Raw genomic sequence first — 17,003 nt, forward strand, 5'->3', positions numbered from 1 at the left:
CTTAAGGTCACCCCCAGGTACAACATCTAGTCCAGTCTGCTGGTAGGTAAGGCCACCCTGTGTCTCCACAGACCCATAAACTACAAGGGGGCACAAAATCCACTGGAACCTGACCTTGATGGGGCTGCCTTTTCCACCATACCTTTGCCATGGTGACATGTGTTATGTTTGCACAGGCTGTGACAGGTACCCATCCCACAGTGGTGTCATACCAGTGTTATTGTATGCATTGTGTCACCAGGGATGAGGATACTACATGTTCCCTCACTAGCAAGACCAGTCCATCATAAACACTACAGGCCAACCAGGGGGCAGGTGTGCCATGAGTCTTGTGGCATCTTTTACCCAAAGCTTGCCACATTGTTTTCCAGGAAATGTCCACAAGACCCCAAGTCTCCAGCCATGTTTGATTCTCTGCAGACACTAAATGTATATGCCAAGGCTGGCCGTCTGCAGCTGTTGCTGAAAGGAAGTACATATTCAACCGCTGGAAACATTGGTCACCACAGTATAGGCATGGGCCCAGTTCACAATGCAGTTGCAGCATGTTAACCTATGGTCAAAATAACAGAGCAGGCACAGGTACTAAATCACATCCTTCAGGCAAAATATAGGCTAACTTTTCATTCCTGCACAGCAATGCAACCACTAAGAGATTCTGCCCTGGGTACCACAACTTCTCAGCTCCCCATGGTTCCTCTGAGTCCTGTATCCATGCCAAAGTCACTGGGGAGCTCATAATAGGCCACTCAGACAATCATATGTCCCCTGGAGGAGGGTTTCTTTCCTGGCTATTCCCCTACGAACAGTCAACTGTGGGGGCCATGTATTGAACACCCAAGGAGTGACATGCAAGTCATACGGCAGACTCTTCCCTCAGGGAGCTACAATAGCCAACCACCAGCAATGAGGAGCTTGGAGGGTCCCTGGCCACAGTTAAGATTTTTGTTCCCCTGCCTTCAGGGGCATTGGGGCAGGCAAGAACTGGTTACATTCTTCCCCATATCTGGTTGGAAGAGGTCATCCTCATTATGTATCTGCAACTGAATGCAGGCAGTTTCCCAGGGTAACAAAGCCTCTACCAAGTCCAGACTGCCTTTTTTTTGGCCATTCATTCAAGGTTTGGAGCACTATGTCCAGCCTGGAACTCCAGCTGTACAAAGACAAGTGTGTGATATGCAATGATAACCCATTCTTCTACAGCCTGTTAAATTGCTCAATCACCCACATCATGCAGGTTGTATGGCACATGGAATCCCCACTTTACGTCCATTTGTTGTGCCCACTGTTTTACCTATCTCCCAGTGAAATGTGTTCCTGTATCACTTTCAATGGCAGGGACAGACCACAATGTTTATTGATCTGTTGCATCAGTCCACTACCCACGGGTCCCAGTTTCCAGTATAGATGCTGACTGTAGGTGCTGACTGTAACCGTTAGACCTTGGCCAAGTCATCTGCTTCAGCATTACTAGGGGTGGGCAAAGGCAGATGGCCTAACATATGATTAATAGTTACCTCTTTCTGATGTCCCATTTCCCAAAGGTCTTGCCCCATGGCTTGGCCTCAAATGGGTTGGTGGGTGACTAGCCAAGTCTATATTTTCCAATTAGTTAATCACAAAGCTAAGTCTCAATAGGCTGCTCAGATATCAGTACAGATTGCCATAGGTGTCATCTCCTTGGTGATCACCATCCATAGTGGTCTACCATTAGCTGCTTGGTCCACATCTGGTTTCAAACCATATGGTGTCAACATTAGGTTGGACTGCAACAGCAGTCCAGGCAGCAGTAGAAACTTGGCTAGACCCATTTGTCTACTATGCCCCATCGGGAATGGAGGGGTGCCCTTCCTTAAAAAGTGAAGGTTCAGGATCTAGGGGTACCTCAGTCCCCATGGCCTTATCTTGCATTAAGAATACATGTTCCAAGACCTCTTGTAACTCTGCTGATAAGGGAATTGTACTCAGCATATTCTGGTGTTTGCAGTAGGCATCCCTCTTTGCTGAAGTGGACTTTTTTTTTGCTATCCTACTTCAGGGGCATTACCCACGAACACACCCATCCTGTATTCAGGTAAGTTGTCTGCACAACTGTGGCCCATCCTGTCACACTCTCACAAGACTGAAGGACAGCATATAGAGCTGCTAGCTGTTTCTCAATCAAAGAATACCAGAGCTCAGCTCCTTTCCATAATTGGGACTAAAAGCCTACTGGCATTCTCAAGCGCTCCATACACTGCCACATTCCCCAGCTGAAACCATCTCTGTTCACAGCACATCCAGCTCAAACAAATGCTGCTAGTCAACTACCCCCTGCAGGGCCTGTGACTGCTGAACAGCCTGCCTGGCTGCCAAGAAGGCAATCTCAGTCGAATCATCCCATTCCAGGTAGCTCCCTTCTTTGTCAACCAATGCAACAGTTTTATTATTTAAGCCAAATGGGACACAAATGCCTGCCAATATCCCAGGAGAACCACAAAAATTTGCAGCTGCTTCACCATGGTGGAACAGGGATATGTCTGAATCTTATCAATAATAGCCTCTGGAATGGCCTTTGTCCTACCTGACCAGACAACCTCCAAGAACCTTGCAGACAATCTAGCCCTTGGATCTTGGATTTGCTGATGGTCCAACCGCACACTGTCAAACATTGCTGCAAGAGGGGCACTGCCACTTCCATATCTGTAAGAGAATCCAAGGTTAACATATCATCAATACAATGGAATAAGTGAACACCTTCTGGGCATTGCCAGGTGGCTAATTCTGTAACAACTAGACCATGACACATGGTGGGACTATGCACATAGCCCTGTGGCAACATGTAAAAGTTCATTGTTGCCCATCCCCTGTGAAGGTAAACTGTTCCTGGATCTCTGAATAAATGCATATGGAGAAAAATGCATTGGCCAAGTACACAACATAGTGGTATTGTCCCAGTTCCATTGTCAAAGAGTCCATCAAATTCATGATTGACAGGGCAGCTGCATGTAAAAGGGGTATTACATTATTCAGTTCCCAGTAGTCCACAGTCATCTGCAAAGTTCCATCATGCTTTCTAACTAGCCACGCTGAAGAACTGTAGGGAATGTGGGTGCCAGGCATGATCTGTACCTCCCTCATCTTTTTAATTGTCTTGGTTATCTCCAGATGCCTGCCCAGCAATGGAATTGATGGATGGAAGCAGCCTGTTGGTTTTGTGACATGATCTGAGGCTAGTGATGCATGTGTCTGCACAGTGCCGGCTTTAGCACATGCACTTGGAAACTGAATTCCCCAGTCCTGGTTTGTAATGCCCAGCCATGTAAAATGTCCACCCCCAGAATGTATCCCAGTATGAGAGATCCATATGCAGTATATAAACATGGATCTAAACAGCTGATACCAAGGTGCAGAGTCACAGGTTTCAAGTTCACTTACTGGCCTCCATAACCATTAATGTAAGTAGGTTTTTCCAGAAACTTATCCAGGTTACCATAAATAAGCCTGCAATCTGTGCCAGTATTCACCAGTGCCAGCATCTGCTATACATTGGCGGAAGACCAGTGGATCACTAATTCCACATGTGACCTCCAGTTGTCTGATCTCCACCCAAGCCAACTATCTTCATTTATCTTAAAAAGTGTTTTATTTTAAAGATAAATGAAGATAGTTGGGGCTTTCAACAGATGCGTAATTTATGCATCTACTTATACTTGCTCAACTTTTCTAAATCCATCTTAGTTTATCTTGGACTAGGAGCATAAGCATTAACTCAGTTAATTACTAAACTATCATTAAAAACATAATTTGGAATTCCAAATGTCAATTTAAATGTCTTGCTATGTCTTTAAAATTAATAAATTATTTAGAGTATACTATTCCATTGGTTTATTTTATCTTGTGGATAATAATATGAAAAATTGGAAAGCAAAGATAGTATTTTGTAAAGAAAATGAATAACGATATAAAAATCCAGTCTGAAATAAAGTAGAAAAAGTAAATTTGAGCAATAACATCTACCACAATGTACAGGTTTAGAATGTGAAGACTGTAACATATTGTAGTGCCTCAGTTGTCATTTTATTTATTACAGAAATTGCCTTGTACATATCAGCTATAACTATATTTAAAACTATGGTCAAAAAATTAATATTCCCAAAAGAGAAGTATCAGTCATTATGTTGATTTTTATCCTGCAGTATAATTCACCATTGTGTATGTTCCATTTGCTTTCTAATTTATATTAACTGCCCTATTTCTGCGGCAAAAGGTTGCTCTTATGAAGTACTCAGGTGACCTAAGAGTTCACAGAGTTTGTCTGATAAGGCTATTTAGCTGTAATATGTTGCAATTTCTTAGCCAGTCAAATGTCTATAAAGAATTATATTCTTAATCATAAACTAGTTACTTCTATTTGGAGATGTCTATTTGAAGATTTTATAAAATTACATAAAATTTTGGGAGGAATACTCAAATAACTGATATATACTGTAACATAGTTATCTCCCAGAAAGTGTGAATATATCTGTACCCATTTTAGACAATATATATTAACAAATAGTAAAAGTGTTATGTCATATACAAATTTATAAAGCTTTCTAAATTAATACCCAGCAATTAGTTCTGAACTGTTTATTCTTTTTCAGAATTAATATGTTAGCAATATTTATATTATGTTTTATATCACTAGTCCTAACAAAGCAGACTTCAGAAAAACAGCCTCAGCATTACTTGGGAGAATGTACAAATGCAGTCTTACATTTCCATCAAACTTACTGATTCAGAATCTGTGGGGATGAGACCTGGCAATTTGCATTTGTACAAGTCTTCCAGGTGAATGCTGAAATTTGAGAACAAATTCTGTATTTATTTTCTAGGTTGGCATTCATTTAGATTGAACACTGCACTTAATTCAGATTATTTTCTTTCTTTTTTTAATATTATACTTCAAGTTCTGGGGTATATGTGCAGATCGTGCAGGTTTGTTACATAAGTATACATACGCCCTGGTGGTTTGCTACATCCATCCTCACATCATATACATTAGGTATTTCTCCTAATTCTATCTTTCCTGAATCCCCCTACCTACTGCTGGCCCTCCCATAGTCCCCCACCCCTGGACAGGCCCTGTTGTCTGATGTTCCCCTCCCTGTGTCCATTTGTTCTCATTGTTCAACATCCAATTATGAGTGAGAACATGCAGTGTTTGGTTTTCTGTTCCTCTGTCACTTTGCTGAGAATGATGGTTTCCAGCTTCATCCATATCCCTGCAAAGGACATAAACTCATCCTTTTTTATGGCTGTACAGTATTTTATGGTGCATATGTGCCACATTTTTTATCCTGAATCTTTGCTGAAGTTACTCATCAGCTTAAAGAGATTTGAGGCTGAGATGATGGGGTCTTCTAAATTTTCAAGTTGGTATAGGGACTAAGTGTATGGCAAGCTCTTTCAAAGAAATCTTGAAAAGGAATTACACTGGAAATTCTTAGGCTCCTGCTTGAGCATTGCAACAGACTACTGTACACCATATTTCCTATCACAAAAGCATTATTTCCCACAGATAATGTAGCATTCCTAGGAAATATTTTCCAGTCAAGCTCATTATAACTAAATAAATATAATAGAAACCCATTACTATTTTCTCCAATAATGCTGGCAAGACTTAGCTCTCTTAAAATCAAGATTAATTGACTTTTGTTTTGTATTGTTTTTTGTTTGTTTGTGTTTGCGAGCGAGTCTTGCTCTGTTGCCCAGGCTGGAGTACAATGACAAGACCTCAGCTCACTGAAACCTCCACCTACCGGGTTCAAGTGATTCTCCTGTCTCAGCCTCTCAAGTAGCTGGGATTACAGGTGCACGCCACAACCCAGTTAATTTTTTTACTGTTATTAGAGATGGGTTTTCATCATGTTGGCCAGGCTGGTCTCCAACTCCTAACCTCAGGTGATCTGCCTGTCTTGGCCTCTCAGTGCTCAGATTGCAGGCATGAGCCACCTTGAGTGGATCCTAAAAACACAATCACCAAATGCCCTAACATGGACCTACAAATATTTGTTAGACAGATTATTATGGATTTGGATGCTCTTTTTCCTGGTAGATAATTTTATTTTCATGTTGCCTACATATTTCTTCACTATCTTTAGACTCCAAATGTAGGTCTGCGCTACCTGTTTACTGCTTTTTGTACTGTCTTCTTGCTTTCCATGTATGCAAAGTATAGTTAAAAAATGTTCCCATGGCCCAGCATGGTGGCTCTGGCTTGTAATCCCAGCACTTTGTGTGGCTAAGGTGGGTGGATCACCTGAGGTCAGGAGTTCGAGACCAGCTTGGCCAACATGGGGAAACCCCATCTCTACTAAAAATACGGAAAAAAAAAAAAAAAAAAGCTGGGTTTGGTGGCCAGTGCCTGCAATCCCAGCTACGTGAGAGGCTGAGGCAGGAGAATCCTCTGAACCCAGGAGGCAAAGGCTGCCATGAGCTGAGATCGCACCACTGCACTCCAGCCTGGGCGACAGAGTGAGACTCCATCTCAAAAATAAATAAATAAATAAGTAAGTAAGTAAATAAACCTCCCATGTACCCTATTTACTCATAGAGGAAGCTTTATGATACCACCATAGGCCACATAACCATGTGTAACACAAAATTTAAAGCTCTCCAAATGAGTTTTAAAACTTTTTTTGTCAGTTAATCTGACTCTACCATTTTTCTTTTTAACTTGAAATTCTAAAAACCAGCTTATTATATTTTGTGGCATTAAGTTAATTTTTAGCATTTATAATGAATAATGACCCATTTTTTCCCTCAAATTTAATTTCCTAACTGTTTAATAATCATTCGTGATCACATCTGAGGAGTTTTGAAATGGACATGTGCATTTGTGAAGCTATGACTTTTTGGTAATTCTATTTGACTTTCTGACAGTCTCTACCTTCCTCCTATTTATAGAGTTTTCTTAAAATCTATCTATATCCTTCAAACAGCCTTTCTCTATATTCTTTTCTGCAGCCAAAGTGACTTAGGTAAATATGATAAACAGTGTGTAGCCTCTGTATATGAACAGAAAATAAAGTAAAAAGTAAAAAGACATCTTTATGATGTGAAGTTTATTATGCCTATTTCAGAGATGTTCATATTAGACCCTTAGAGTTTCTGTTCCATGACTACTGGGATTCTAAATAAGGTAAGCAAATGGAATGGCATGTTTACATTTTAATCTAAAAGTTATTCTGTGGTAATAGGATTTTCTTTTAGGATGTTAAAATGTGTTGAGAAGTATGCCTGCAGAGAACACACTGTGCACAGAATGAGCCAAATCATCCCATTACGTTCAATTAGGTATGGTAAGAAAAATAAACATAACAAATGAGCCTGTGGAATATGCAAACAGTTTGAAGAAAAAAAAATGAAAGAACTGCCAAATGACAAGCAAACACTGGTACTTTGGCAAAAGATTTAAATGACATTTCTTTCAGACATTAATAAAGTCATAATAATGGTATGATTTAAAGAGTCATATTAAATACAGAATGAAACCTTCAGGTTTCTTCAAATGAGATTAATATATCTTTCCTTGCTAGGTGTTTAAAGAATCATTTTCATATGAGTAAGTGTCATTTTACTGAATTACTTGTCTTCTGTGCAGCTGCTCTTAACTCAAGTCATACTCAGGTTTAGTAATTACTTAAGACAAAGCAACAGATATTAGTGTAAGAGAAATATAAAATAACAGAATACTGTGCTTTGCTGAATTTCACATAAAGCTAGCTTAAAAACATTTTGGAATCATTTTACCCTAAGAATAGCTGATGCCCTTTGATCAATTAATTATTCTACAATCGCTTCTCTGATCTTCAGTTATTCTAGAATTCTCTTGAAAGTTTTCTTTTTCTTTTTTTTCCTTTGACTTATGAGCATTTCTCCTTAAATTTCAAAATACTAGAAACTAAGTACAGGTGTTTGCTAACAATTAAGATAATGCAACTAATATATCATGTGGATTTGACTATTGAATGAACACATTCAATAATTTAAATGTACACATAAATGAATGTATCATGGCATATTTCTAACAACCCTTCAGGTTTCACATTTATTTCTTAAAACAACTGAGTTAGGCCAGGCATGGTGGCTCACGTCTGTAATATTAGCAGTTTGGGAGGCCAAAGTGGGAGGATCACTTGAGGTCATGAGTTAAAGACCAGCCTGGTTAACATGGTGAAACCCTGTCTCTGCCAAAAATACAAAAATTATATGGGCATGGTGGCACATATCTGTAAGTCCAGTTCCTTGGGAGGCTGAGACAGGAGAATTGCTTGAACCTGGGAAGCAGAAATTGCAGTGAACCATCATCTCACTACACTACACTCAAGCCTGGGCAACACAGCAAGACTCCATCTCAAAAAAACACAAAAACAACAAGAAAACAATTGACTTTAATAATTTCACCTGCTGTTGTGTTAGAGTGGTTTCAAATGGCATATGATTTTTTTCCAGTATCATATTTTCAGCTCTTCTTATTTATAATTGGTTTGCAGCCAAGTAATGTATTGAAAAGTGAATTCCCTTTTAAATAGATTTAGATTATAATTTCAAAAGACACAATCTCCAATACTGAAATGACCAAATATCAAAATTTCTAAAGATAAAAATCTCTGAAGCCAATACCTCTAAAATTTCCAGTTAAAAATCTCTACAGCTGAAACGTCTAAAATCTCTAATTAAACGTCCAAATGTAATGACAGATTTGGTATTAAGAGTGATCAAGACTTCTAAAAGTGAATTTCAAGTTATTACCCATAAATTTTGTGGGTTTATTTATTTATTTTTTTCATTTCAGCTCAATATATGTTGTAGAAAGTCAAGGTAAGTGTATTTGCCATGCAATATGGCATCATGGAAAACTTCAATTTAAAAAAGCATCATTTGTCAGCATTGACATTCCTTTGGATTGATGAAATCACAGGAGTTTTTAATAAATTAAAGTCACATTTGCCTTAAGAAGCCAGTGAAGTTGCTGAGGTTCAAAATGGCAACTGTGTTGTTGTTGGATCAACAGTGTTATTTCAGCCAAATCTGTGGTCTGCATGTAAGTTCACGTGAAATGGATTTCCACATACCCAAAATAACATAAAAGCATGGCACAGAAGATAGAAAATTTTAATAAGGGATGCTCAGGTTCATTTATGGCAAATCATAGCAGTATTTAGATAAGAGCAGTGCTACACAGAAAATGAATGTGAATCAATTTTCTGAGAAAAGCTGAATCACAAAAAAAAAAAAAAAAAAAAAAAAAAGCAGCTTTTTTTTTCCCCAAGATAAATCACTTTTATCTCTATAGGAAAGGGAGGATCTAAAAAATAAATAAATAAATTACATTAGTAACACAATATAAGAAAAAGACGGGCAAAACATCAAATAAGTCTGAATGATGTTACTCTAACCTATTTATAAAAAGGCCCTGCCTCAGAAATTCACACAAAAAAAGCAGCTATTTATTGTGAGGCAAAACTTCAAAATATAGTTAATGCTTGTGAAAATCTACCATCTCTGATGGACTATCTCTGTGGAACTGCTCAACTGATCATAATCTATCAATGTAATAAACTTTCTCGGATGTCAAATTTTCTTTTTAGCTTTTTATTCACCATTTCATCCTTGTACCATTTCCAATACTGGAGGTATAAATTGTGAAGAGATTTTTTGAGAGTTTAATTGATTTTATGAATTTTTTTGCAAATTTGATTCTAAGAAACAACATTATCACATTTACTTTGTGTGTAAACATTGTGCACGTAGCTAAAAATGTTGGCACTTCCTCAGTAGTTGAAGATATATTGTTTCTGTATATCTGCATTTGTGGAAGATATAATTTCTCAAGATCTTGGCTATTTGGGCAACTCCACATGCAGTGGTGACCTACTGTGGTTTTGTATTGATCTTGTCAAAAGAGCTAGGTGGTTTATCATGGTATTACAGATGACCACATTTATGAAGCTGAGTGCACACAGTTACTAACCAAAGTCATATGCATTTATTCATTTCCCTTTTTGACCTATTCCTCTATGAACAAGTTTTGTCTGTTCAGAACTGTTATACTCATGCAACTGTGATAAGTATATCCAAATGTTTATTCTTGCAAAAATATACATGCTATTACTGTCTATTTTATTGTGTAAAGTGGCAGATGAAGTGTTCTGTTTTGTTTTTATATGTTTGTCAAATAATCTCCTTTTGAATATGTAAATACATTTATTTTAAAGATTTCTAAAAAAGATTTTCTAGAAATATATTTGCAGGATTTTGATTTTTGGGGATTTGAACATGCAGAATTAAGATGGTCAGGAGTTTATCTTTTGGGATGATTAGCTCTCCTTTTATATACGTACTGGTTCTAACTTCCTTTTATCATTTCTAAGATTTTTAGTCTGTTTAGAACTGTAACTTCAAATAAGTAGGGCCATAATATTTTCATTGTTTTTTCTTTATTCTATATTATATGTTCTTTTTCAAAGCCTCTTTCATAATTAATTATATTTCTCCTCAGCTAACTTGGAAACCATGAAGTGAATCCTTATGCCTGGATGTTAAGCATTTGGATATCTTACACATTTTCACCTTTATGTATCCTGCAATCAGCTACAGCATTACTTAGGTAGCCCCTCCAAAATACCTGTTTTATTAATTATTCCCCATGGTACCTTTTCACTGTCTATATCCATTCAATATTTATTGGCGCATACTACGGTCCTTTCACCCTTGATGTCTAATGTTGTTCAAATCTGTGTTTCATCACCAGTTCCCATCATCAGAAGTATATCATCTAATACAAATATAAAATATGTCTACAAGTGAGAGCTGGGTATCATTTGGCTCTGCATCCTCAACCAAATTTGATGCTGAATTATAATCTCTAGTGTTGGAGGTGGGGCCTGGTGGGAGGTGACTAGACCATGAGGATGTTTTCTAATGGTTTAGCACCATACCCCTAGTGCTGTCTTGTGAAAGAGTTCTCACAAGATCTTATTGTTTAAAAGTGTGTGGCACCTTCCCCTTTGCTCTATCTCTTTCCTGTTCCACCATGTGAAGATATGCCTGCTTTTGCTTTTGCTTTCTGGCATGATTAATAGTTTCCTGAGGCTACACCAGCCATGCTACCTATAAAGGTGGCAAAACCATGAGCCAATTAAGCCTCTTTTATTTATAAATTATTCAGTCTCAGGTAATTAGATATAGTAGTGTAAGAATGTACTAATGAAGATAATTGGTATCAGGAGTGGGATATTGCTATAAAAATACCTGAAAGTGTGGAAATGACTTTTGAACTGGGTAAGGGCAGAAGTTGGAAGAGTTTCAAGGGCTCACAAGAAGAAAGAAAAACAAGGAAAAATTTGGAACTTCATAGAGATTTCTTAAATGGCTATGATCAAAATACTGATAGTGATATGGACAATGAATTTCAGGCTCAGGTGGTCTGAGATAGAGATGAGGAACTTATTGCAACCTACGTAAAGGTCACTCTTACTATGCTTTAGCAAAGAGACTGGCAATGTTGTGCTCCTGCTCTAGGGACCTATGGAACTTTGAACTTGGGAGAGATGATTTACAGTATTTAGCAGAAGAAATTTCTAAACAAAAAAACATTCAATATGTGGCCTGGCTGCTTCTAACAGTGTATGTTTATATCCATGAGCAAATAGATTATCTGATCCTGATATTTAAAGGGAGAGCAGAGCATACAAGTTTGGAATATTTCCACTCTGACCATGTGGTAGAAATAAAAAAACCTTTTTTTCTGGGGAGGAATTCAAGGCAGCTGCAGAAATTTTTACAAATAAATAGAAGCCATATGTTAACGGCCAAATGGGGTAAAGGACTTGAAGGCATTTCAGAAACCTTCATGGGAGCTCCCTTCATCACAAACCTGGAGGCCTAGAAGTGAAGAATGGTTTTGTGGGCCAGACCCAGGGCCCCACTACACTGTGCCGCTTTGGGACACTGCAGCCTACATTATGAGCACTCCAGCTCCAGCTCCACCCTGAACTGTGGCTAAAAGGAACCAAGGTACAGCTCAGAATCTTGCTTCAAAGGGTGCAAGCTGTAAGCCTTGGCAGTTTCCATGGGATGTTAAGCCTGCAGGTGTGCAGATGACAAAAGATGAAGCTTAGGAGCTTCTGTCTATATTTCAAAGGATTTATTGAAATGTCTGGATTTCTAGGAAAAAATCTGATGAGTGGGTGGAACTCTCATCATGTACCTCTACTATGGCAATGCAGAGGGAAAATGTGGGGTTAGAGCCCCCACACAGAGTCCCCACTGGGGCACTACCTAATGGATCTGTGACAGAAGGCCACTGTTCTCTAGACTCTAGAATGTTATATCCAGGCACAGCTTGCATCATGCACCTAGAAAAGCCACAGACACTCAATGAGCCCAGAAAAGCAGCTGAGGGGGGCTGTACCCTGTAGATCAGAGGGGCAGAGATCCCTAAAGCCTTGGTGACCTGCCCCTTGCATCAGTGTTGCCTGGATGTGAAACATGGTGTCAAACGAGATTAATTTGGAGTTTTGAGAATTAAGACTGTCTTTCTGGGTTTTGGACTTTAATGAGACCTGTAGCCTCTTTGCTTTGGTTAATTTTCTCCTTTTAGAGCAGGAGCATTTACCCTATTCCTGTACCTCCATTGTATCTTGAAAGTAACTAACTTGTTTTTTCTTTTTATTTTACAAACTCATAGGCAAAAGGGACTTGACTTTTCTCAGATTAGACTTTGGACTTGAACTTTGGGGTTAATACTGGAATAGAAGACTTTGGGGGACTGTTAGGAAGATATGATTGGCTTTTGAAATGTTAGAAGAGCATGAGATTTGGGAGGAACTAAGGGGAAATGATATGGTTTGGTACTGTGCCCCTACCCAAACCTTGGGTTGAATTATAATCCCCAGTGTTGGAGGTGGCGCTTGGCGGGAAGTGATTAGATCATCGGGGTGGTTTTTAATGGTTTAGTTCCATCCCACTGGTGCTACCTCATGATAGAGTTCTCATGAGATCTATTTTTTTTAAAGGGTGTGGCCCCTTCCCCACCACACTCTCTCTTTCCTGCTCTGGCATATGAAGACATGCTTGACTCCTTTTTTGCTTTTTGTTATGATTGAATATTTCCTGAGGCCTCGCCAGCCATACCAGGTGTACAGTCTGCCAAACTGTGAATGAATTAAAGCTCTTTTCTTCATAAATTACCCAGTATCAGGCAGTTCTTAATAGCAATGTGAGAATGGGCTAATAGAGAGCTATATGTGTAATTAAACATTATATAATATCCACATTAAAAAAATCAACAATTAAAATTTAGTATTTCATTTTGCCATATATATCAAAAATCTATCTGATATATCAAAATATTATTTTTTCACTAAATTTTAAGTTTTCAAATAGAGAAATAAAAATAGTAGCCCGTATGTTAGGCAGATCAGCTCTAGAATATAGAATTCTCCTCCACATCTTTTCTGACTAAGTGTATTTTAGTATAATGATTCTATTTTTTGCTTTCCCACAGTAATGTTTAAACAAAATTTAGAGGAAAACATAAAAGTCAAGGAGCAAACAACTAAAACTAGAATTTGCTTAAATTCCATTTCACTCTTTCTGGTAGACTAGCCTTTAAATAATCTGAATCTTAATCTCCTTAATTTTCCTTCAAAACATATGTACATGGTAAAAAATGAATGCTAACTCAAAATATCTAACCAAACCCATGAATTCCTGTCCTAAATCCATTTCACTCTTGCTTCACACTCACTAGTATCAACAAATTGCAATTCATTCAGTTGTTTCTTCTGGCACCTACTTTCCTATTTTTAATAATCTACTGACTTTTATAAATATTTTATTTCATATATTATTTATTGATTTTGAAACACAGACAATTGGAATGTTGTCTTCTTAAAAATGTCCCCTTTCATATCCATACTTTCAAACTTATATCTTCTCTCTTGTCTTTCTTCCCCAAGATCCTGTTATATTTATGTCACAGTTTCTAGTTGAATCAATACATTACTTGGATCATGTACATATTGGCCACAACTGAAAAAATACAGTATATTTACATCTTTTTTTGAACATATAAAGACTTTTCACTAGAAAAAAATAATTGCTCACACTTTTGTTTTCTTTGTGTCTTTATGTCTGAGAATAGATTTGTTTTCCTCCAGTCTTCCAGTCTGGCTGGGAGCCTTATAATCTCCACTCAGTGTAGCAAAACACATAAAATAATATAACTTCCTTTTATTTTGCTGGAAATATCTTACATCCTTAAGTATTCTTTCCAGTTACTCCAATCTGGGCTGGATATTCTTAGAATCAGCTTCACAGATATTTTCAGGAGGGCTTTAAACCCCTCTCCTGCAGTGGATACTTTATATTATATGGATTTGTGGACCCTGTGTTGAATCAACCTTAATTTGCTATTTTGTTTAGTAAAATCACATGCTCCTAGTAGTGTCCTGAACATCAGTGTTTTGGTACTATATTAGTTTTGAGAACTCAGATGCTAAAATTATTTTATTTTTAGAAATAAGGCATTTAAAAAATCTGGATAAGTATATACCAAGAGTGGTTGAATGAGTCCTGTCCTTCATTCAGCCCCCATTCTCAAAATGTGGCAGAATACAATTCTTATCTTCTGATAGAGACAGGCTAAAGAAGAGGAGATTTTTTAGAAACTTGCAGTGTATAAAAAAAGTGGCAACGTTTTCTCCAGTGGAAGGCATATACATTGTGATTTCCATTGTTCTCATTTTTCTCCTGGGCCACCTGGAAAATGAATGAATCCAGCACTAAATAACCTATATTTCTTGGAATCTCTCCTTAGCTGTAGCAATTAAATAGCCAATGGACCAAGAATCATTCCCACTGGTCTTTCTAACCAGAACAGACAGTCACCAACATGTGAATCTATCAACTACTTGGGCCCAGAAAGATTAGGGATACATAGCTAGAATCCAGAACGTCTAGACAGAATTTTGAAGACTTACCATTACTTTGCATTTTATGGGATTTAAGTTTTTGAATTACACTTACCATATTCTTGTGAAGATTTTACACAATTATCTTTACAATTCAATGCTTTTGGGAGATTAAGTATAGAAAGCTATGTTGGAAAGAATTTTCTTCTGATGTTGAAAGTATTTATCTATTGTTCGCTAACTTCCAACTTCACTGTTGTAATGTTTGGATTAGTTCCTGGTTCCTTTTTTTGATGTGACATTCCCACAGTTCCTGAAAGTCTTTAGGACTTTCTTTTTATCCCCAGTCTTCTGAAACGTACTGATGGCTGACTGAGGCATCTTTTTCATTCATTGTGCTAGGAATTCAGTGGGCTCTTTTAATTCAGAAACTCATAAGCTGAGCTGAAATGATTTTTCTTACTTAATTTACATCATCTACTTTCTGGGAATTTTTTCAACCTTTTAAACATTCGACTAAAATTTTATTTTCTCCTATTATTTCTTAAAAATTTAATAGACTTTTAAATTATCTGAGTATTCATTTAAAATAATTTTTATTCTTTTACTAAACCAGTATTTTATAATTACTTTAAAATGTTTCCTTTGTTACATGTAGCATCTAAATTTCCTCCAGTTTTAATTTGCTTATCTTCATCTTAGAGACTCTCCCTTAGTATGTAAAGTTCATTCCACTAAGAAATTAACTAGACATGATAGATGAATGAGCTGAACTTTTTGAGAACTCTAGGATAATACATTAGGATACAAATGCTTTGTTAGAGGCCCTCAGTACTATTGCAGAACTTCTCTCTTGGTCAGTTTTTCTAGAGATAAATTATGTAACATCTTGCGTAATAAGTATAAACAGGGTTGCTAATATTATGGAAAATGAGTTAGAGAAATGGTATGCAAGTTTTAACTTATTTATCTAACTTTGGTAAAGGGTAATCTCAAACTTCATCCATTTTAAGGTTTGTGAGTCTACAAACTCTTGCATTTAGTTTTTGCAGAAAATAAAATTCTATCCTCCTACTTGGGTGGGAGACAGATGGTTGCCTGCTTGGTTTGGATAGAGAGGTGAGAGTCTAAATATTCTCTATACTTTATTTTGAGGCAGTTATTCTGCTTTAATTCTCCTTTTTCACAATCCAAGTATCTAGTAATTCTGGTTTTGGGGCATTTCAAAATCTGCCTGATTTTAGTCAGCTTCCTTCACATTACCATCTTCTTTTACTGGCATACAGCATTGCTTACTCTGAAAATGTTAGCATTTACCTATTTGAATTTCATCTTACAAATACTGTTGGTTTTCTTGTCTTCTATAATCTCTTTCCTGTGCTATGTGCATTTCATTTTTATCTATTTAAACATGATTTATATCATGATTGATTATGACTTCATATAAACTTTCCTAGAAAACAGATATAAATTATTTCAACTCTTCATATTTAAACAGGAGTTTCAGGTTCTTCATATTGAAAATGACAGCTACTTATTAAGATTGTGCAAAGACTAAATGAGGCTAAATGAGACATATGCACAAATCTCCTAATTCTGTTTTGTCACCTAGTTAGTTAACACTCTATCTTTAAATTTTAATATATACACTCTGCTAAATTAGACTAAAATTACTTCCCGAGTCAGGGACCATAATTCTTCTTTATTTTGTTTGTACTTATTTTTACATACCTAGTGTAGCTGAATATACATTGAAAATGTTCTATAAATATTGAATATATTGGTTTCAGAAGTTCGAAATATGATTTCTTCTCATGCATATATAAAACTTAAAAATAAGCAATTTGTCTATAAAGTCCAAATCTTTGTTCTTACTTAGCTGCATTATCCAGTCATAAAAGATTATAGCCAAAATTAACTCAATCATTTGTACTATTCTTTTCACATGGAGCTATAAATGTAGTTTGATGTATATAAATACAGTATAAAATTGACATTCTTCCCCACAAAGCATTTCTCAAAAAATTGAAATTCAAATACTTTTTAGGAGGTCCATGA

The sequence above is a fragment of the Saimiri boliviensis genome, chromosome 4 (assembly GCF_048565385.1).
Source record: "Saimiri boliviensis isolate mSaiBol1 chromosome 4, mSaiBol1.pri, whole genome shotgun sequence".
NCBI classification, from domain to species: Eukaryota; Metazoa; Chordata; class Mammalia; order Primates; family Cebidae; genus Saimiri; species Saimiri boliviensis.